Raw genomic sequence first — 23,844 nt, forward strand, 5'->3', positions numbered from 1 at the left:
AAAATGCTCAAGAATCGAAAAGAAGGAATGCTGTACAGCAACTCTACATACCGGTACTTATTCCCATGAACAATATTCGATTCCGAGAAAACAGAGTAGGCCTACTTCGGCCGTGACTCAGCTGAGAGCATTTCATCTTAGAGACCAAAGTTTGCGGTTTAATATTCACCGTGTCAAGAAGAAACTGTTGTTTACTCCATGTTCAGAGAGAGAGAGACAAAAATGATAGAAACGCGTCACATAGAGAGAGTAATAAAATATGCGCCCTACTCCAATGATGGATTCTGGATCTAAGACGGATTTTAAAAGTGCGTGTAAAAATATACATACGTATGGTTTTATATTGTTTTCATCTTACATCTAACACTGTGCTCCAGCTATTATTTCCAATAATAAACTTATCATAGCTGGAACCATTTAAAAATTCACATAGGCTAACTACAATATATTCCATATCGTTTACTTGCTGATATTTATTTGAACATTCCACGGTGTTCATTAAAATAAACTTGTTATTAATTCAATTTCGTTATACTAGAGAATTAAATTGAGAGAAAACATGTTCTCCCGTATGGTCTGGAGGGTTAGAGGACATTTATAGGATCATTTGTAAGTGAAATTTTATTGTACATATATTTATAACATTCAAATGCTTCGCTAACATGGGCAAAATGGCTGTCACAAATCCTACAGATAGGAAACTTTGACCGATTAAGAAATCCTATGGTGTAATGCTGGGCTTAGGTTGAAATCTAAAAAGGTCACTTTGAACATTTACTATAAAGACAAATAAATATTGTGAAGCACAAAATGACGACTTTAAAAGGCATAAACAGCATACAAAGAGTTTCAAAATTAATGCCTAATTGCAAATAAAATTTAATGAGGAGATTTTAAACAGAAAGATCAGACATGACAAACCTTGTATTTAGGAAGGATTTTTTTATGGAAACAATATTTCTGCAACTAGTGTGCGAGTAATGACGCCATCGAGAACATTATTAAACGACACTCTGTAATTTTTTATTATCATCTGAAAGGTCATATTTTTGTGATATTTCATGTTTTGTTCAGAAGCGCAATACTTATGGTTACTATAATAACAACTTTATTGCTCATATATTTTGTTAGGCCCTGTGTTACGAAAACATTTTTATTGATGAAAACAACATATTATTAACAAAAAATTATATTTTTACGTCTCTGACATGTAGACCTACCAGGTGGTTATAATTAAACTGACGGTGTTCATCGTGGCACAGCACGCACTGTAATGATCGTAGGAGTGTGAAACCTCGTAGATATTCTAATTAAGCAATGATCTCGCGAATTATGCAAAAATAATTAGTTCCACGTCTTGCCACAGGTGAAAATATGGCGCTGTAAGCAGTCAGAACGTGGTATGGGCGTAAGGAAAAGGCAGGAAAGATCAAACACAAGAACACCTCGTGAGCCTGGTAGGTGAACAGTGACATCTGTATGTTACAGGGATCTGCTTGTGCAAAGCGTGATTCCAGCTTTGCAAGAACACAACTGGCACTACACCATTATTTGATGCAAGATTGGGCAACACCACATGTCGCTAGTCAGGTGAAAGATTTGCTGCAAAAAACGTTCAGTAACGACCACATCATCTCTAGACAATTTCATATGTGTGGTCTTCAAGATCCCCCGACCTAAATCTATGTGACTTCTGGTTGTGGAGATATTTGAAATATTGTGTCTATCAGGGACATATCCGGATTCTGCCTGATCTAAAGGCTAGCATACAACGATATGTCGCTCTGATTTCACCAGATATGCTGGGAGCAACTGTCGTGTACGGATGCAACATGTTAATGAGGTGGGAGGCCATGTTGAATAGTGTTTGCAACCTCAGTTCCTAATAAACGTGCCAGAACCAGCATTATCATGTGTTTGATCTTTCCTGCCCTTTTCCTGCGCCCATACCACGTTATGACTGCTTACAGTGTCATATTTTCATTTTGTGGCAAGACTTGGAACTAATTATTTTTTGGTATAATTCGCGAACGGATTGCTTAATTAGCATATCTAAGAGGTTTCACATTCCTATGATCATTACAATTCGTACTGTGCCACACTGAACACCGTCAGTTATGACCTGATACACTGTATTATGTTCTCTTAATTTCATTTCTATTCCACTCATAGTTGACTGAGAAATACATGACCGAATTGGACGAGTTTCGTTAAAAGTGTGCATACCTCTTGTGTATGTCTTCTGTCATCAAATTCTATCATAATCTGAATCTCAATTCTCTCATTTTCTAAAATCTTGTTTTATGTTGATTTCAACAATAAAACTGATTTCATAACATGTGGATTGACAAATAAATAAACAATAAAATTGTTACTAACTATAATGGTCATAAACATATTGTTTGTATACAAAAATTAAATATTACATTAAACAATATTCTCGAAGACAGAGCGTTTATTTTCCTGTGCATTTCATTCGCCATTTGTTTATTTGTTCACCTTGACTGTTTTACTTCATCTCTTTTTTTCACCTTCTTTATTTAATTTTCCTGCTCTATCCTTTATTTATTTCTCTCTCTCCGTTTGTTTTTCGGTCCCTTTTTAGTTAATTCCTTTCTGTCTCAATTTCTTCATATTATTCTTTACTTTTTCTTTGTTTATCTTTCTCTTTTCTTTAATTTTTCTCGTTTTATTTCTTTCCCTCTATTTCTTTTTTCTTTCCCTATATGCCGATACGGTAATATCACGTTCTCTTTTTGAGTTCTGTAAGGACCAAAATGTACTCGAAGCAAATTTGATCGAGTTTGTATAAAAATAAAATTCTCTTTCTTCTGATTACCCCGCCACATGTAATCAACTTCTTATGATACTTAAACTACTAATAATCTAAGGAGATGTACACAAGTAGTGGATTAACAAATACAGACTTCACGGTAAGAGATACATTTGTCCCTATTATTTCAAGTCTGGTTCTCAAATACAATGTAACTAACCTCAGGTGATATTTCTTGGAAGTTGTATGTCTATTTTTACTACAGCAAAACTAGAATGTTACAGCTTATTAGAAAAAGCTATCTTTACAATGCAGTTCACGTTTTGCTTGTGACTCAAACCTATTTTCTTTCCGTCTTGATTTCATAACAGACCTGAGTTGTTGTTCTTAACGAACTAGTTCGTATCAGTTCGTCCATTTTGATTCGTTCTTTTAATTACCTTTCTACTTTTTATTTAAGGTGCAGATACAGCGCAGAGTATAATGTTTAATGGTTTACTAGCTTTAATTAGCTGTTCACAATTGCCACATAGCTGAAATTAAGAAAATTTTGGAATACCTATTCGTGTTGGATTATTATTTCAGTAAAACTAAAAATTGCCAACTGATGTGATTTATACACAATATTTTTTTAAAAGTATTATGATACCTCCATTAAAGTTTGTAGCTCCATTTTTTGGGGTAAGTGTTCATAGATAGGCCTAGTAAGAATTTTATTTAACATTGAAAGCGCACCAACTATTGTGTTTTTCTATCAAAAGCACAACAAAATAACGCTGGAAATACTTCGTAAACGCGCCGCGGAAAGCATGAAAAGCGCACAGAATTGTCGTTTCCTCTTTTACAGACTTAGGACAGTCTACTGCTAAACACAGATAAAATAATGAAATAATGCAATTTTCATAGGGTTAGAGTACAGAGATAGCAGTAGGTGTAGCTGAACATTTTGTGCGTTAAAATTTCGTACGCCATGTAGACACACACTTTTATGGTTTCAATTTACGGACAAGTTTAGTCGACTAACCTTCTTTAGAAACTCTAATCGGCTAGTATTTTTTCTGGCTAGTATTTACGAAAATATCGATCGAATATAGACGTTTCACGCAAAAAAAAAAAACTGTAAAATTAACATGTTTGCAATAACTAAAGTTAGTCTACTGAGGGAGGTAGTTCAGTGGTAAATCACGGATTTGCATTCGGGAATTCCCGGGTTCAAATCTCGAGAGCAGCCAATCTCACCTGAGTTTTTAGTGATTTCCGTGGTCATAAAGTAACTGGAAAATCTAGTTATCTGAAAGATAAATGCCAGATTGGTTCTCATTTCCACTGCAGACATGGTCATGCATTGGTTTCTTCTTTAGAGAATAGTGTTGTTCATATGACTTCATTGGTCATCCCATGTGAAAAGTCGGCATCGCACTGAATTGGCAACATGGGCGCACCACCTTGAGACTAGTGTTATGTAGAAAATGAGAATGGACTGCGATTAAACTAGACAAGAATAAAATCTTTGATTTATGAAACAATTTCACAGCGTGTGTTTAGAATAACAAATTCATATTGTTTCAAACAATTTCATACTGCAATTCAGTAATTATTTTCAAGTTTTCCCCTTAATACAACCACCTGTTCATTATGCTAAACATGGAAAAAGTCTATAATTACACGTAGGTCTAAAGTAATTCTGGTGCATGTAAGGAAACCATTTTAAGGACATTGAGAAATTGTGAGGAAAACCTGTTTTGCTGTAATTCTCGTCAGTAGTTACCAAGCAACTCGGGTTCAAAGTATTTTTAAAAGTGCATACATGCGTTGTTACAGGGTGTGTACACATATTATATTCATTTCAAAGAATAACAGCTTCTTTTATTACAAAGCTTTGCTTTCCTACTCTCTTATTATGGGTGTGTAGCTGCGGCTCATTTGTGTGATACACAAGTTCCATCTACTGCTAAATTTGTTAGCTTCTACCATTTTGATAAGATGAATTAATGTTTCAACTTCTTGTTGTCAATACCCATGACCATTTTTTAGTCCAACTTACTACACAAATCACGATCAGAAAAGTAAACGTTTTCTGACATGTTATTCGGTGTTGCACTATATTGACCACATCAGTAAAGAAGGACCAAAATCGTATTTTGTTTTTAAAACAAAACCTCTTCTTTTATACACATAAATTAATTGAATTTAATAAAGTAATGACCTAATTAGAAAGACAATTCAAATTCTTTTGCGTATAAGGGAATTATAATTTGTATAAATGATGAATATACAAGTAAGATTTTAGTATGTCTGTTAAGCGGACATTTCTGTGAGTTTTAAATCTTTTACAATAATTTTCATCCAAAATTTATGAATTTTAAACTACATAAATATGCCTACAATACTATCATCTGTACAAAATTTTGTGCCAATGGGGCTAATAGTTTTGAAATGATATTTTTAAATGCATTTTATATTGACGTCACCAAAAAGGCTCCTTGCATCACAATTTTCACAATTTTTTATTCATATTAGCTCAAAAGCCTGAAAATAGTCATGGAAACATAAATTAATTAGCTTTTTAAGCTCGGTCTTAATAGATAGCCACAATAAATTTTTAAATCGATTTTCTTAATTTTTCACCATTATTTCACCGACAATACATATAATAGATGGTCGTGCCAGTCACAAACATGAGTTATTTCGGAAGAATAATAGTGAGATTTTAGTTTATCATCAATGTCATCATACATCATCCAAGGTGATATCATATCACTGTGTGTTTGTAATTAATCAATACGTTATTAACATGGGTTGCAACCTTAAAAATAACTCCATTTCGTTTTCTTTATTCCTCTTAGAATGTTATTTTGTTACCACCTAGTCTCGGAAACTCTTGACACTGGAGGAAGTCCCACAGTTTCATAAAACTTATTCTTTCTTTCATTTTTCTATTGGATATTGAATACTTGGAGGTATAGTGAAAAAAAGGGAGAAAAATATTTCTCTGAAGATCGATAGAGAACTCTGTTTGGTTCCATTTGTATGATAATATTGTTGTAAGAATAACCTATAAAATTAAAATTTTATGTTGGCTGTTGGCCCTTGTGACTCCATTGCTTCGATTGCTCCATACTCACCAGACCTTGCACTCAGCGACTTCGTCCCTTCAGTGAAATGAAGAAGCCCCTACGTGGTTTCAGATTTCCCGACAATAACGCTATGCAAGCAGGTGTCAGAAACTGAGTGCGTAACACCCAAGAGAATGGTACAGTGCGGTCATACGAAAGTTATCGGAGCGGTGGTAATGATACAAAGCTCTTCAGAGAGAATGTGTGGAAAGAAGCCTAACCTGGCAGCTTGGACCAACCACGACACGGTAAATGTCATTAATCTAAATAATTTGTAAACAACCCTCGTAATTACACTAAAATATTCTTTTTAATATTAATTAAGATAACATTAATGTTAACTTACTTCAACCAACGTACCTTTGCAATTGCAATTCAAATAATGTAACTAGGCTATTATTCATCACATGCAAGCCAAATATCAAATTTTAATATAAAATATAAACACAGCTCCGTATCTCGATGTCTAGTCCTGAAATATCATCATGATTATCACCACATTGAATAGTGATTGATATGTTTAATAATTTTGTCATTGAATATAACGCTATCGTTCTGTTTTATTTTGAAACTTCTCAATTCACATTGTTCACTTTCCATCACTGAAACTATAATTAATGCTTTCCACGCGACTTAGTTTTTATGTTTCATCTTCTTTGTGCCGACAATATTTTTTCTGGGTGCCTGTAATATTTAGCTTATCATAACTAGCAGCGACCGAGTAACAATACAACTAGACAAAGTTCCTTAAGCGCGAATGGCTTCTTTTCGTCTGGGCGGCTAAAAAGCTGTGATCTCCATGAACTAACAAGCAAACATTCTGATGGGGGCAGATAAAAAAGTTAATTTTTTTTCTTCCACCATGTTAATAATGTCAAAAGATGTGCTTATACAAATTTTGGCCACTCGACCGCAATTACGATGCCATTCAGAAAGTGATTTTCCCTGGGGTCATTTACAAAAAAAAAACACAATTGCATGGAAAGATTTATTGAAACAGATACAGCAATTATTGCGCTATTTTGTCAATATATCCCCCACTGGAATTGAGACATTTGTCATACCATGGGATCAATTTTTGCATCCTTGTGTCGTAGAAGTCAGCCGCCTGGGATCGGAACTAGCGTTTGACAGCCGTCTGTACTTCTCTGTCGATCTCATGATATGACAAATGTCTCAGTTCTGGTGGGGAATATGTTGTAAAATAGCTCAACAATTGATGTGTCTATTCCAATAATTGTTTCCAATTAAGTTGCGTTTTCTTCCTGTTACGGCCCTCGTAATTGCGGTCGAGTGGCCAAAATTTGTATAAGCACATCTTTTGATATTATTAACATGGTGAAAGAAAAAAAATAACTTTTTTATCTGCTCCCATCAGAATGTTTGCTTGTAAATCGCATAAAAAGAGGTATAATGCGCTTAATATGTCTTGAGAACTTAGTCTACAATAACTGAAGATTCCTCAACATCTGAAGGCCTGGAGATATTAATACGTTCAAATATCAGAAATTGTGAAACGAGAGCATAGGGAAGAAAGTTACGAAATTTGCTACTGGAGTGGAATTTCGTAAAACTAACAAACAATTACACGAATCAAATACTTTGGGAAACGGCTGTCATCTAAACCGCTAACAAGGAGCGAGTCTCATGTTTTATGATCTTTATTTACCGAACTCGGTCATCTGGATAAAGTAAGCTGTTACCCAGTTACGGGACGTTGCTTCGTATCAGGACATAAAACTGTTGGCTCAGAACAAATGATCTCATTCTGTAATTTGTTTAATGTTCAAATTAATTCAACATCTGGTTAGGAGATAATGAGCTTAATTGCTGTCATTAAAATGTTAATAGTGATCAAGATTTTATTACCACCAATTTCAGAATGAATTCTTCACTTTACATTCAATATTCATCTCACAAAGATACATGGAATTCAGTGTCAAGTTGTAAATTATCGGAATGAAATGAACAATGCTGCTCTGGGTAAATAGAAGGAAAATAACAACTTACAGTTTTAATTTGATTAGCATTATTTCTGATCATCAGTTTGAGGTAAAAATACGTTCTCTGGGTTTTACTGGTTGCCATCTTTACCAGTAGATTTGAAGTTTACGGATTTAAACTGGCCAATATGAGGAAATTTTGTGGGTTTTAAAAAACCCTCAATATGGCTCCTTCTGAAGAAAGGTTGGTGCTCTAGATCTGCGGAAAGTCGGAGAACCCTGTCTATAAAGCAGAAAAGTCAAGGATAAATTTATCGGTGGTAAGTAAAAATTCGTAAATTATAATTCCGAATACAGAAGAAAGAATATATTATATAACAATCTCAAAACACTACTAATTATAAAGTTCATTATTTACTTCGTACTTATATTATATATTTAATTAAGCCTATTTTTTAAATATGAATTATGTTTTAGAATATCTTTGACATCTGTTTGAGATAGTGTTTTGGACCCGTCAATTTTTGTATTTATAATATAATGACAATCTGGTTCATATTAGAATTTTCAAATTTTGCACAGAATAACAAAAATAGACATCTATTATACAATATGATAATATGAATAGGTTTCATGGATTCAGAAGAAACGTTTTTAAAAACATATATTTCAGTAATAAGTAATAGTACATTATGCAAGGAGCCTATAATGATAGTAATTAAGACGCAAGTATGCTTGTTTATGAAACGAGCGCAAGCGAGATTCATAATTTTCATACGAGCGTCTTAATTACCATTATAGGCAAGTTTCATACGACTTTTTATGCTCGACCATATTTCTAACTTGAAAGTATTCAGAAATATTCATTTTATTTGTATCTGACAGAAGATCGGAAGTGACCTTGTTCATAGCTCTTAAATTGTGAGATGTGCGCAGACGCGAAAGTATTGATTTTTTCCGAGGAACAATAATGTCATTGACCTTGATGTAACTTAACATGAACTGACTTTGATATAACCTGGAAATTGATTTAGAATTGAAAAACGAGATGACAAATTGAATTTATTTGAATATTATTTACAATTAACGCTAATTATTATAGTAACAGAACATAACCTTCTGCGATAGTATTGGATTTCCAGCCTCCGTGACGTTTCCCTCGTCTTTCGATTGCATATCCGAGAATAATCGAAAACCTGAACTTTAATGAATAGGCTTACTTTAATGACATGCATTAAAGGACTGCTACCAGGTGTATAATTACTACATTTCGGCATGGTCGTGCATAAAATAAATTATAAAATTATGCCGTGCCTTGTAAATTAGTAATTTTCAAGCAAAATTATTTACAAATTGACAAAGGACAGTAATAACATATTGATGTAAATTAATTGCTGTTTTTATATGGAAGTAATATCATACAAATGGTTTCTGAAGATTACCACAGAGTACTGAATAATTGTGACAATTATTTGACCCCGCAGTTCTTTTTCTATACTTAGATTAATTTCAACCATGTATTATGTTACAGTGAAATGGCTTCTTTCGATGTTGTGTTTTATTCACAATGTTCTCATTGTCATTTATGCGGCACTAAATCGTCGGTATGTTTATTATATCGTAATGCAATTAAAGTATTTCATTTCCTTATACGAGGGGATGAAAGGGCACTTGTGTGGGACGTAAGCCTAATCGGATGATCGACAGATGTCACCACAAATGCATGACCGATCGTATTTTTTTAAATTATCCCCGGTTTAGAAGCAGTAACGCACAATAAGGCCTCTAGTGCCCCGCTCCCGTATCAGAGGGAGAGGCTGAACTGGAGGTACGTCCGCTACGTACAATACATATTTTTCACACGGATGCTTGCAAACCAAACAACGGTTTATATAGAAACAAACATTATTTTTATTTCTACTTAATAATTCAAACTAATCTTGGCTAACACCCTATGCTGGTGTCATGTTTGACCATTTTTCAACTTAAATTCACACCCGCAGAACAGTTCTGATTGAGAAACAATGCTACTACTTTTACATGTGATTTTCAAGTAAATGTAAATAATTAAACTTATTGAGTTCATCCATGTAGACAACTCAATAGGGAACTTAGGATTAACATTAATGTAAACACAGAGTCTATCGATATGGTTCTGCATATACTCAACTCATTTGTCTTGACTGTATGCGAAATATGAACTGCCATTAATTTAGTAATCAATCGGTCTGCTTAAATAATAATCAATCGGACTCCTTGCAGTGCTCCCGTCATTTCCGTGTTCAGTCGGCACCTTTCAGTGGCCCCTCGTTTTGTTCGAAGTTTTTTTTTCTTTCTTTCAGCACTCTAATCTTAGAATTGTGAGTATTTTCTTTGTAAATATTTTGAAATTTTGAAATTAAATATAAATTTTTTGTCATTTTCTTCCAAAATTTCTACTAACTTAATTATGCTACTCTTGCCTGTTCATTATTTTTGCATTTTGTAGACCAGTCAGAAGGAATCATTTGATTGGGCAAACACATTGCAGAGTATCGACTGCCGAAATGGCGCGAAACGTGATAATTTTTACCTCCTGTTCGGCCACATTCTTCTCCTATCTCACGCGTATCCCCAATAAATCACCCATCACAGTAGGCCTACGTGAACGTCCTTGCCCTACCATTGCCGTCCCCCTATGACTATTGCATGCCGAGCTACGAGGATTTCGAATCTCACCCTGGTTCGTCACACCCGATTCGCCAGCACGGTGCCCCATACCAGGTGCGGACAAAGACGTATTCTATTTCGAAAACTACAATATCTTTACGAGTGATTGAGTGTTGTTCTTTATATTTTCGGAGTGGTGCTCTCTATTTTGCAGTGTTGCTCCTGGAGGGATTTTCTCTCACAACCTATGTACAGCTCGATTCAGCGTTAATGACCCCTGTCCTTGGTTGTTTGGCTAGTAAGCGAGCTGTGTGTTGCGTCATAAGAAATAAATTTAATCACAAATGTGCATAGGAGGGGAAGACGAAAGAGGAAGAATGAAAATATCTATGCTCGAAGTTCAGGGACACTAATGTCAAGAAAATATAAGTCACCATGACATTGTTTAGTCAACAGACGTAGTGGTTAGTAACGGGACGTGTGGGAGAATATTGTGTTTTAAGACGGAGTGTACCGCGACATGATAAGGAGGACCTATGTGAGTGCGTGACCCAGCCTGCCAGTAGTGATGAGTAACTCGCTCTTAGTCCATCTACTTACTTTTTGCTGGGGCCAAAATCCCTTAAACAAGCTGTAACAATAACTATTTTCAGTAACAATTTCAAATATGATTCTCAACTATCATAAAATTTCCGTCATCCAGCTCGTTTTCGAGCCCGCTTAGACCGGGTAATCGGAGCTTCTTCAACCTAAAATAATTAAATATTTCAGAAGTGGCTGTTGTGAAACCAGTTGCGCGTAGAAGTATGAGTATGTGAGATAGCGTCTTTCGAGGCAGTGTGGGACAAAGAGCAGTACGATTGCTGTGCTATTTATTTTACGGCACGTCTGAATATCCGTGAAAATCTTGGTCTGATTCGATCCGCTACCTGTCAGACGCGCTACGTGCCTCACATCTCTCACCGCATCATCACTGCTGTCCAGAGAACCACCAGAACGCGGGCACTCCTCGGTCTGCAGAACGGCTCGGCGGCGGCGCCTCTTGGAGCTGCTGTCGAGACGACACGCATGCCTCTCTCCGATACAAGCACTGAACCTAATTTACCAATTATCATGAGTGACGCTACAGAAATCTGCAAATAGACTTACGTTTCTTTCAGTAAACTGTATCAAAATTTTGGTTCCTATCAGCATAGGCCTATAGAGAGAATGCTAAATAGTAGGGACTACATCACAACCAGTAAAGCAGATACTTCGATTTCCCTTTCAAACATTTATTAGATCTAGTGGTCTGTTACGATCTGACATCAGTCCATCTCTTCGTCGGGCGAGCAACGGATTTTAATGCATTAGATGCATACTGCAGGATTTGTGTAGTGGTCACTCCCCTTTCAGTGTTTTTATGTAAAGTACTTTTAAATTTCGCCACTCTTATTCTGCTGAATAGCCATTACTTCATTGTTACTCCACAATCATACATTCATCTTGTAAAACGTAAAAAGCTTTCAATAAAGAAAAGGAAGAACATATGCGTGATAAACTATGAGATGGTGCCATCAGTTGCATGATGCTGGTAATGATAGTGGTAATGATGATGAAAGTGGAGGCGATGTTAACGACAGTGTTGGTGATAATGTTGGTGGTGCAGGTAAAGGTGGTAATAGTTGTGGTAAAAATGAAGGTGATGACGGTGATTATGGTGAATGTGAAGGTAATAATAATGATGGTGGTGGTGGTGAAGTGAAGATGATGGTAGTGATTATGATGGTAAATGTGGTGACAATTATGGTGATGGTGGTGGTAAAAGGAAAATTGTTAATGAAGGTGGTGGTGAAATGAATGTAGTGATAATAATAGCAGTGGTGAAATTAAAGGTGTTGACAATGATAGTGGTGGTGAAATGAATGCGATGATGATGGTGGTGGTGGTGGTGGTCGTGGTAGTGGTGGTGGTGAAATTAAAGGTGATAATAATTATGGTGACTGTGAAAGTGAAGTGAATGGTAATCCATGTTGAATCTTTCGTACACTACTTTTAACTCTTGAATATAAATAATTGATTAAATGGCGATCTTACTCGTGTTAATTATGTAAGCATGTGCGGCTTACAGCTGTTTCGGTGCTACTTGACACCATCCTCAGAGCCTTCTGTGTCTCGGCGCCATCTCAACTTCGCTTCCTGTTATGTGGGTGCGTTCGTGTGATGAGTTGTGTCAAATAGTTTGTGTGTGTTCTGAAATTGATCTGTGTGTTGAGAATTTGATTAGGGTGTGTTTTAGTGTGTCTGTATATTTCATATTGTTCTAGTGTGTTGAGTTTTTGGTTTTGGGTTGTACATTGGACAGACAGGCAGATCATTCAAAACTCGATACAAAGAACACATTAAAGCAATAACCAGAGGACACAATACATCTACATATGCCGAACACATAACCAATGCTAACGACACATACAATAACATAAACACAGACATGGAAATCCTACACATACAACCCAAAAACCAAAAACTCAACACACTGGAACAATATGAAATATACAGACACACTAAAACACACCCTAATCAAATTCTCAACACACAGATCAATTTCAGAACACACACACTATTTGACACAACTCTTCATCACACGAACGCACCCACACAACAGGCAGCGAAGTTGAGATGGCGCCGAGACACAGAAGGCTCTGAGGATGGTGTCAAGTAGCACCGAAACAGCTGTAAACCGCACATGCTTACATAATTAACACGAGTAAGATCGCCATTTAATCAATTATTTAAAAATGGTAATAATGATAGTGGCAGTGAAAGTGAAGATGGTGATAATGATGGTAGTATATTGAACGTGATGATAATGGTGATGGTAAATGTGGTGGTGATGAAATTGAAAGTGGTGGTAATGATAGTAATGGTGAAAGTGTTGATAGTGATGGTGAAAATTAATGTGATGATAATGATTATGATGGTAAAGTTGGTGATAATGATGGTGGTGAAGATTGTTATCATGAAGATGAAGTTGGTGATAATGAAGAATATGAACTTGCTAACAATAAACATGAAGAATTTGATCATAATAGCTATGAATTTGGTAACAATAAAAGATATCTATTTGGTGATAATAAAGGTTGTGAATATGATATGTCACTGGAAGTGGCAGTATCGAAGAATGTGATGTTATCGGTGCATTTGGTGTTGATGATGTTAGTGACAGTCATATCGATGTGGTGGTACTGATGGTTGTTAAAGAGAGAGTAATGGTAAGATGGTGTCGACGACGATGATGGTGGTAGTCTTCGTAGTAAATATGGGGATAGGAAGGTCAGTGTTCGCTAATTATACAGCATAATTGTACGTATTATATATAAATAGATTTAATACTGTCACGCTAAGGCGTGCAGCTCAAGATTGCGTGGAATTCGGAGTCTTGGGTTCGAAATCCTCCTAGGACATCGCTGTTTGCCCGTTGTTAATGTCACGCCTCGTGCTTTGTTAGATGCATGCACGGTATTATGCAGATATAAGTCCCAATTCTCCACAAGTGTCCGTTTGGTACAGTTGGAGTAAAGACAAAGTATGAGCAATTCTTCCACATGTACAGAGAGTTCCTATGGAGACCGGTCCCAGGTATAGTCCGAGTCAGCTTACTTCATACCCTAAGGGTGAAACCTAATCATTTTTCCCCCATTACTACATATGCTAGTGGATTGTGGTGATTTTCTAGTTTGCAGGTTGAATTTTCTTTTGCCAGCTTCGGTTTCGAATTTCGATACTGACAAATACTACAAATGGTAGTGATTTTGTAACTGGTATATTGGCAGCTGAGACAAATTTCGACAATATTTGTCGGTACTGGAGTTCCATGTAATTAAAATTGTACTAGATTTCTGAGCCTGTTACTGGAAGCTAGTGAAATTTGAACATACTAATAATTAGACTTCGTGGAATTGCCACGAGAATCGTAAGGTTTACTATGCACGCAGTATAGACTGTATGAGAAGGGGGCGTGGAAAGGATAGAGTATGCCTCTAATGTAAACACTGAGCAGTATACTCCGGTTACAATAAAACCTGTATCCTGCATTCAAGAAATATAATGAATGATCATTGAAGTAGGAAATGTCTAAACATATAAATACACAATTATTTTGTAGTGAGATATATAAACTCTTAAAATTTAATGTAATACACTCACATCATCCTTGAATATGTGCATTGCAGATAAGAGTTACGTACATTTTGAGCGACTGCAAAGTAACCTCCTCCGATGGTCACTCAAACAGTTTTTATATTGGGAAAATGTACGTTCAACATCACACGATGTAATAGGTGCATATTTGAAGAACGGAAAGTCACTACTTTTTAGTACACCAACTTCAGACATCTTGTCATGACCTGATGGTACATCATTTAAAATACGAAGTTGTGAATAGGTAGAATTTTTAGCAATAATGTTTCTCAACTTACATTTCACTTTTTCTGAAATTAGTGAATTGTTATTTTGCATAACGGTTTGTGATACTTTATCCACTATATTAAGGGCTTCTGAGAGTTGTAGTTTAGACGATTCTAACAGGGCGATGCTTTTGGACACGATTTTAAAATTAGAATCAATGAACAGAATATCTTCCAATAGCTGTTAAGAAGGCAATGATTTTACAGCTGCAACAGCGGAACTGTCTGTGCTATCCAATGCATCAATTACCTCCATTATTTTGCCGTAATGTTCTGCATAATAATTAACAGCATCCAACCATGTTCCCCAACGAGTCAAGACTGGCTGCGAGGGTAAGGGTATTCCAGGGGCAATTATTTGGAACAGCAACACTCTCATTGTAGTATGTTTGATTGAATTCTTGACTGAACTGAACAAATGTTAAGATTTGACTATTCTAACCACAGTAATGCAAAAAACAAGTGCTTACTTATGTATATATTAGCTGTAGCTGCTCTATTTGGACCGGTCACAACTCTTAACATGAACTGCTTATACTACGAGACCGGGCGGTCGCCCACCTCCTCTATACTACCGTACATCGGCAACCTGATTACATGGTGCGTGTGGCAATTCAACGAAGTCTACTAATAATTAATTAATATTAGCGTTAATATTAATACATAATAGTTATTTTATGTGTTGCGTCGTGGTTATAATTCATGACTATAGTCAGGTAAGTTTTCGGAGTCAGTACTAATAATTTCATGCGGTCAAACAAAATAAATTTTTAGGTTAGGTCTCGTGAGCCAATTGTTTAGTCAAGCCAACGAATTTCGTATTTGCCAGACAAAATACTTGACATGTTGATCCCTTTCCCGTATAGTTTGCCTACGAAAATATGTTACAAACTATTGAATTATTTACAATAATCTTCCAACATAAAGTGAGGTAAGTAAATAAGCCATTTAGTACGTAGGATCGTGTGGTATCTGGTAACAGTTGGCAACATTGACAAGACGGCAATATTTCCTGTTTAGGAACTGTTCTTATGTGACCCTCACTATAGTAATGTTCCGTCGGCTTATGTTATTTAGAATCGATGGGATTGGTGATAGCGAGATGGTATTTGGCGTGATGAGGCCGAAGATTCACCATAAATTACCTGCCATTCGCCTTAAGGTTGGGAAAAACCCCTATCAAGTAATCAGCCCAAGCTGGAATCGAACCCGCGTCCGAGCGCAACTCCGGATCGGCATACACGCGCCTTAGTCGACTAAGCTACGCCGGTGGCCTCCCACACAGTACTTTTTAATTTTAAATACAATTTTTCATATAAGAAAATCTCTAATGTTTGTAGAATATGGGATGGGGTACTTGGAATTAGGTAGTATTTCTCAGTACTTGTTACGCAAATGGGTTAAGTTGAAAGTGGTTGTTGTTGGAGTTTAAATTATTATGTCTGTTTCTGTACAACTCATAGCATTCATTAAGTTGCGTGTAATTAAGAAACAGCAGCAAGAAAATAACATTCATCACAGTATTATGCGAACTGCTTGCAGTTACTTGACTTTGCACAAAAAAAAAAAAAAATATATATATATATATATATATGTACGGTATACGTATATATTGCATGTATAGCCCTGTGCAATGCGAACGCCCGAACTTCCTCAAGCGTTAAAGGTTTGTGCCTCCAAACGACCTTCTCTACGAATGCTTTGCACGTAAAGAATCTTGCACAGAGACGGAGACACGACATACGGATCGGAATTTTCTGACTAACTTCAATCATTTCCTATCTGCTGCAACAACAGCAACTAAACGAGAAGTTTTTACCACAAATAAGAAAACTTAATTCTGCTTACGGAATACAACATTAAAGAATTGCGTACAATGATTCTATGAAGAACGCTTGTAATTCCTGGTACTGACTTCAGTTTAAACACTGTCAGTTAAACATATCTTGAAGCATTTCTGCTTCTGAGAACAGGTGTTCATCTTAACATGTGGAGATTCATTAACGCTTTTGTTAATATTTGCAAGATCTTCAATACAAACGCACTATCTCACGCAAAGTTATGTTTATGACATTGATATATTGTTCAATACTGAATAGAAAAGAATTTGTTTCATCAGAATATATCGCTACTTTATATCCAAAGCAATAAATATACTATCACTTGCTTCTGCAGGAATTCGAAAGAGCATTATCTTGTTTCTTTCCCGTCTTTCTTCTATTCCTCCTCTTCAAGTTCTGTATCCGTTTACACACAGGCCTACTGAACAAACTTCTAATGATTGATATTGGCTACTAGTTTCAAAGGAAGTATTCACATCATGTAGTCAATGAGGCATTCAGGAGGAATGAATACTACAGCAATTTCTTCTGGCATTAAAGTTCTATGTCCGATTACAGATCCTGACCCAACTTTTTATCACTGAAGTTGATTACTTATTTCAAGGGATAAACATATTCCTATCCCGAATGGCTAGACTGCTAGATCGTCGGCTTTTCACGAAGTAACTTCGGTTCGATCCACGTGGAATTTGTTTCTTTTTTTTTTGTTTTGTTTTAGTAGGTTATTTTACGACGCTTTATCAACATCTTAGGTTATTTAGCGTCTGAATGAGATGAAGGTGATGATAATGCCGGGGTCCAGCACCGAAAATTTCCCAGCATTTGCTCATATTGGGTTGAGGGAAAACCCTGGAAAACCTCAACCAGGTAACTTGCCACGACTGGGAATTGAACCTGGGCCATGGTTTCGCGGCCAGACGCGCTAACCGTTACTCCACAGGTGTTGAAACGTGGAATTTGTGGAGATAGATGATGTTAGATGGTCATTTTTCGCGGGGTACTCTCAGTTCCCATCCGGCATTCCATTAATCATCATAATCGTCATACTAGTGCTCTGGATACCACTCCTCATGGTGCACGAGGACAACTCTCTGCGGCAAACAGTTTTGTGTGCGGAGTGTTCCTCCTCGGCTGGGACAATGTGTCAATGGATCTAAAGTCAAATGTCCTCCATTGGAAAATGTAAACTTCATTTCCAGTCACCGGAGAAGCTAAGACTAGCGCGTTTATCTGGTGATACGAAGCTGCCTTTGGACGACGTTTCGATTCCCTTATTGAATTTGTCACCAACTGTTAGACGAATAGGCCTATCAAAGTAATTAAGCGGAGAATCCTCGGCCTCATATCGCCAAATACGATTCCGCTGTTCCATCGACGCTAAATAACGTAGTTTCTAGAGCGTCGTTAAATAACCGACCTAAAATACGTATTCCTGCTGTGCTTTAAACATCTTGTTTCCCCGTAGATATGAGATGGCAAAGCAACCTCTACAGAATTAGCTCAGTGGAAACGATTTTAGCATCTTGAGACACGTCTTTAGCAGGAATGTTAGTACTAATCAGAGTGTAAATTAATGAACTTTGAACTGTGTCGCACGTGGCTTATTTTAAATATTGAAATTAAAATTAAAGTATCAATCTTAATAAAATAAAGCTAATTTTCATGATCTTCCTGCAATTCTTAGTTCGGGTAAGTATTTATAATACAAAGTCTGAATTTTATTTCTTATTTAATTTTATATTTATAATTATTTTTCAGATTTTATTCCATTTATATTTAAACACCTTTTAATCATTCCTAATAACATGATTTTTCCTACGCTTGTATTCTGTTAATGTCTATATTTGAAGTTCAGTATTATAAGTTTAAATTTAACTCAATTAAGTTACCCAATTTTAACACTGTTAACGCTATTCCGGTGAGGCCTGCCTAATATAATCTTTATAGTTTTGACCCGCCATGATTTGAACTCGAGTCTTTACCGTAGAAGGCCAATGCACCACCACCACCACCACCCATTTAGATCTGTACGCAAGGCAAAAAATATATATTTTTATAAAATATAACCATACACTCTTGAGGAAACGGTAACATAAATCAGATTTTATACTCGTAAGAGAATAACATGTGCGACGAAGTACGAACGATATACAACCTGTCCCGTAAGTTGTTATACTCTTTAACGTAATAAAATTAAAGTACACAAAATAATATAGCTGTTCTAAACAAGGGACACCGTTTGGTTACAACCACGTAATTGATTTATTTCTACTGAATATATATATATATATATATATATATATATATATATATATATATATATATATATATACACACACCACACACACAAACACATATACACACACACAGTTAAGTTTTTATCTTTTCCTTTGTTATTTTAGCAGCCATCCCTATAACCGAATTATTTATCTGTTTATTTATGAAACTGTACAAATGGTGATTTACAATTCTGCAGTGCTCAGAAAAAGTGACCAAGTCAGTTTCCACAAACCTTTTTTGATAATTTATTGACAACTTACGGAACATCTGTTCGCTTGGAAAAAAATACATAGGTATTCCTCCCATTACAATAATTCATACAGAAAAAAAAATCAAATCGACATACACCAGCATACACCAGTGTAAGTTGTCAATAAATTATCAAAAAAGGCTAGTGGAAAGTGACTTATGTCACTTTTCCCAATGACTGCAGAATTAACAAAGAGGAATTTAACATTTGTGTAGATCTATCCTGGAGATTTGATGTATCGATAAGAATTCTATGGAATACACAACATTTTTAAATAGTTCCACGTGCTCCAAAAATAGTCCAGTCTCCGTCCAGCGATTTTCAGGTATGCTGTATTTTTCTTTCAGGTATTTGAAGCAAGGTTCATCTTAAAGGTATTATTTGTGGAATAGAAAAATATTCTAACACTTTGGTATTACTAATTTCTTAAAATGTATTAGCAATTACAAACTAAATTAACCTTGATAAACAAGTGTTTTAGTAATTCTGGAAAGTTAAAAACAATCTTCAATAAAGATGGGATCTCATTTATGGGGAAATAAATTTTCATCAATTTATGTATTTTTTCGGGCGTTTTTACGATTCCACACTATTATTAGTAATTTTTACATAATTTTAAAACAAAATTTGCCTGCAAGAAACACGCTCACACTCTCACACACAACGCAAACAACTTTCATTGTTTACTCCAAAACGCTTCTGATTTTATATCGATCTCGGTGAATATCTCCTTAAGTGGAATATACATACATGATGGTTGTCTTTATAGGAACGAACAACATTAAACTAAAAACTGACAACACCATTACCGTAGATGGAATTCGAACTTACTGCTATAATTTCCATACATAATAAAAATGTCCGTTACCTTGCGATTAACTAAACAAATTGAAACATTTGCTACGCTATGATTTAACTCATATGCCATATATTACAACGTAGAGGTATAGAGACTTATGAGGCAGTGTGTACATGCTCTGTTAATCCCTCTGCGAGATGAATGTACAGCAAGTAGTACAGATCATGCTCCGGCAGTTTCATCTTGAGAGGAGCTCCAGGTATGCACGAGTCTTCCACCTATCATTCAAGACAGCGCTCTTTGCTAGAGTCTAGAATCGAAGCTGGTATTAGTCACTTCTAATAAATCAACTAATGATTACTGCGAAGAAATATGTAGCAAGGGTTTGGTATCCTCAAGTATTTGTGTCAAGTAATAGGGTGTTCCGTAAATCTTTTAATGTAATCTGGAGTCCAAAATAAAATTGGAGTGTAGTTAGCATAGTTAGAAATTTATTCAATTACTATTTTTATGAAAATTTGTTAAGGATAATTCTAATTAATAATGTATATAAAATTAATTTTATTTCAGACTGAATGTATAAATAAACAGAATCATAGAATACAGACCGTACCTGCAAATCAAGCTTTCAGGTATAACTCCCTGTAAAGTTGATTTGAACAATTTCGAGGGAAAAATTGTTCCGGGGCCGGGTATCGAACCCGGGACCTTTGGTTTAACGTACCAACGCTCTACCTACTGAGCTACCGGGGAACTCTACCAGACACCGATCCAATTTTTCCCTCTATATCCACAGACCTCAAAGTGGGCCGACAACCGTCAAGCAACCAACGTTGAATGCACACTAATTCTGTGTGACCTGAAAGCTTGATTTGCATAATACACGTCACTGTTCGTTAACAGAAAACCACATTTAAGTCACACAGAGTTAGTGTGCACTCAACGTTGGTTGCTTGACGGTTGTCAGCCCACTTTGAGGTCTGTGGATATAGAGGGAAAAATTGGATCGGTGTCTGGTAGAGTTCCCGGGTAGCTCAGTTGGTAGAGCGTTGGTACGTTAAACCAAAGGTCCCGGGTTCGATACCCGGCCCCGGAACAATTTTTCCCTCGAAATTATTCAGACCGTACCTCTTGTTACACAACAGTGCTTCTGAGCATTGAAGTCATCAAATAAGTAATTAACTCGAAGTTGCCTATCTAGGAAAATCTAATGGAAGACCTTTAGTTGACCATTAAGAGAGTCAAATATGAATCCCTTAGTCTTCTACCTGTGCGGTCTAGGGGAGTAACTAGTGTACTGTTTAACATTTTCATGACATTTTTCAGACGGTAATTCCTTAATTTTGTATTATAGAACCAATAATCTTGTGAAACTATTAGGCTAAACAAGTTAATGAAATTTCAGAGATAATGAGCGTTAAGATGAAATTATTATACTTAGGCCGTGTCTCAAAGCTACATTTACACCAAATAGCCGGATGTGGCGTCAGAAGTCACTATACAAAGCTACGTAGTGCATATCAATCAAATCCGTAGTAGCTAGTAAACGAAAATGCTTGCTTAATTGATAACGTTTACAGTAAACAAACATGGATGCCTCATCGGTAATTGGAGTTATGAAATCTGAAGATGGTTTGAAAATGAAATAAATGTAAATATAACGTAGAATAATATGTTAACTTTAACATTGACATTTTAAGTACTGGTACTTTCTTTGGGAAAACTTCAGTATAGGTTACCTCACTGCCAACAATTACCTTAAAATACTAAAAAGAGCATATTTGTCCGTATTCGTCAAATGCGCATTAACCAAACTTTTATATGAAAGACACATTTCAGTGCTAATAATTTATTTGGAGGGCACAAGGTTCGAATTTTGGGAGAAGAGGTGAAGGAAGGTAGTGTTCTGAAATGTATCCCCTTCTTTACATTTTTGAAAATAATATTATTGTAAAATAGCAGGCCCTTATCTTTTCCACATAACTCGTAATGAAACTGTATTTAGGACACTGCCTTCTGAATTCAGTGCTGCACCGTAACGTCATTTTTTTTATAAATATAGTCTTTGAAGAAGACCGTGAATCAAGCATACATATGCAGAGCTCCCTAATATGTAGTGTACTAGTCATCTAGTAGCTAGTCATAGTGTGAACTTTGGGACACGTCCTTAGTTTTCTTATCATTATTTATACAATTTTAGACACAAATACGAGTATGTTCCTTTTTATTTTCTGGAACGCCACGTTGTGTGTGTGTTTGACTGAACATATCATTTAGTTTATTGACAATTCAGGATTGGTTGCTTTTCCTGACATTTTCTTTATTTGTTTACGAGGGAGGCAATGGAAGTTGTATGCTTACAGCCAATCGAGCTATTGCACTTACAGCTCTGATAAGAAGGAAATTAAATGAATGAAACACGACGGATGGTTTTCCAGTCCACAGATGCAATGAAGAATCTACCGGAGTTCTCCCGTTTCCTCTCCTCTCCACTATCATTCTCCAGTTTACCTTACTTTTTTCCTCATTTCATGTCATAAAATAAACTATAGTTAAAAGTTGACGTTTGAATTTCGTGGATGTCATATTACTATTATTCCATGTGAATCTCTTAAGATCTTAAACCATGAGAGTTAGAGAAGCCAAACAAGAAGAAAATCAAATTATTACTAAAAGAAAGGTAAGAAATATTATTTACAGATAAAATTTAAAATTATAACATTCAAATATAGCGTAGAACTCGATAAATAAATGCAAAGGTATAAAAATACGTAAAAAATCGAAAACGTCTTGACAATATTCGCTGCGATACTCGCGCTATTCCGCAGACGTCCATCAGAGAATACTGGCTAGCATGAGAGGTGATTACTGTGCTAGTCGGAGCACGCTCAGTTTTCCAGATCTGTTGGCATATTGTTATTGTATTGTTACTGTAATATATAATGATTGTTAGGGAACTGAACTGTATCTGTGCTATTTTGTAACCTGAAAATCCATCTGTAGCGATTCCACATATTCCTCTCTTCTGGCGCATATCTACAGATATATAGTAATAAGTTACGTTATAAAAAAAGCTCTTGTAAAGAATGGAATTGTATCTTTCTGTTCCACAAAATAATAAACAAGTATTACTAGTAAGTTAGATAAATTCGAATAGCTATTTCCTAATAGATATTACAAGTTAAATAGCAGTTCGACAATTTATTTATTTGCGTTACAAACTATTGAATATACACACTGTCGGCTAGGGTGGCGCAGTCGGTATAGTGCTGGCCTTCTGTGCCCGAGGTTGCGGTTTCGATCCCGGCCAAGGTCGATGGCATTTAAGTGTGCTTAACTGCGACAGGCTCATATCAGTAGACTTACTGACATGTAAAAGAGCTCCTGCGGGACAAAATTCTGGCACACCGGCGACGTTGATACAATTAACCTCGGCAGTTTTGAGCGTCGTTAATTAAAACATAATTTTTAAAAATATATACACATTTCTGTGAGTTTTCGTCAGATTCTGAATAAGTAAACAGTGTAGTTAGCATAGTTAGGAATTGATGTGTATCTGATGGTTCTTCGACTCCATATGTAGGGGATTTTAGTCCCTTATTAAGGATGATACGAAGGTTTCTATATCGATCCCTTGTTCAGAAACAGACTCGTTTATTATTTCTCTGAATACATTATAAATTTTATTAATCACACATTCACACGCATTCGCACGCACGCACTCAAACGATCGCGTCATGTAGGCCTA

The 23,844-nt window shown here is 35.9% G+C and overlaps 1 non-coding gene across 1 annotated transcript; it reads left to right on the forward strand.

Moving 5' to 3' along the window:
* The first annotated feature begins 21,119 nt into the window (after window positions 1-21,119).
* Window positions 21,120-21,192, forward strand: TRNAN-GUU (transfer RNA asparagine (anticodon GUU)). The gene has a single exon. It is a non-coding gene; the product is annotated as a tRNA-Asn (tRNA).
* The last annotated feature ends 2,652 nt before the right edge of the window (window positions 21,193-23,844 follow it).

Source organism: Periplaneta americana, chromosome 9 (assembly GCF_040183065.1).
Source record: "Periplaneta americana isolate PAMFEO1 chromosome 9, P.americana_PAMFEO1_priV1, whole genome shotgun sequence".
In the NCBI taxonomy this organism is placed as follows: domain Eukaryota; kingdom Metazoa; phylum Arthropoda; class Insecta; order Blattodea; family Blattidae; genus Periplaneta; species Periplaneta americana.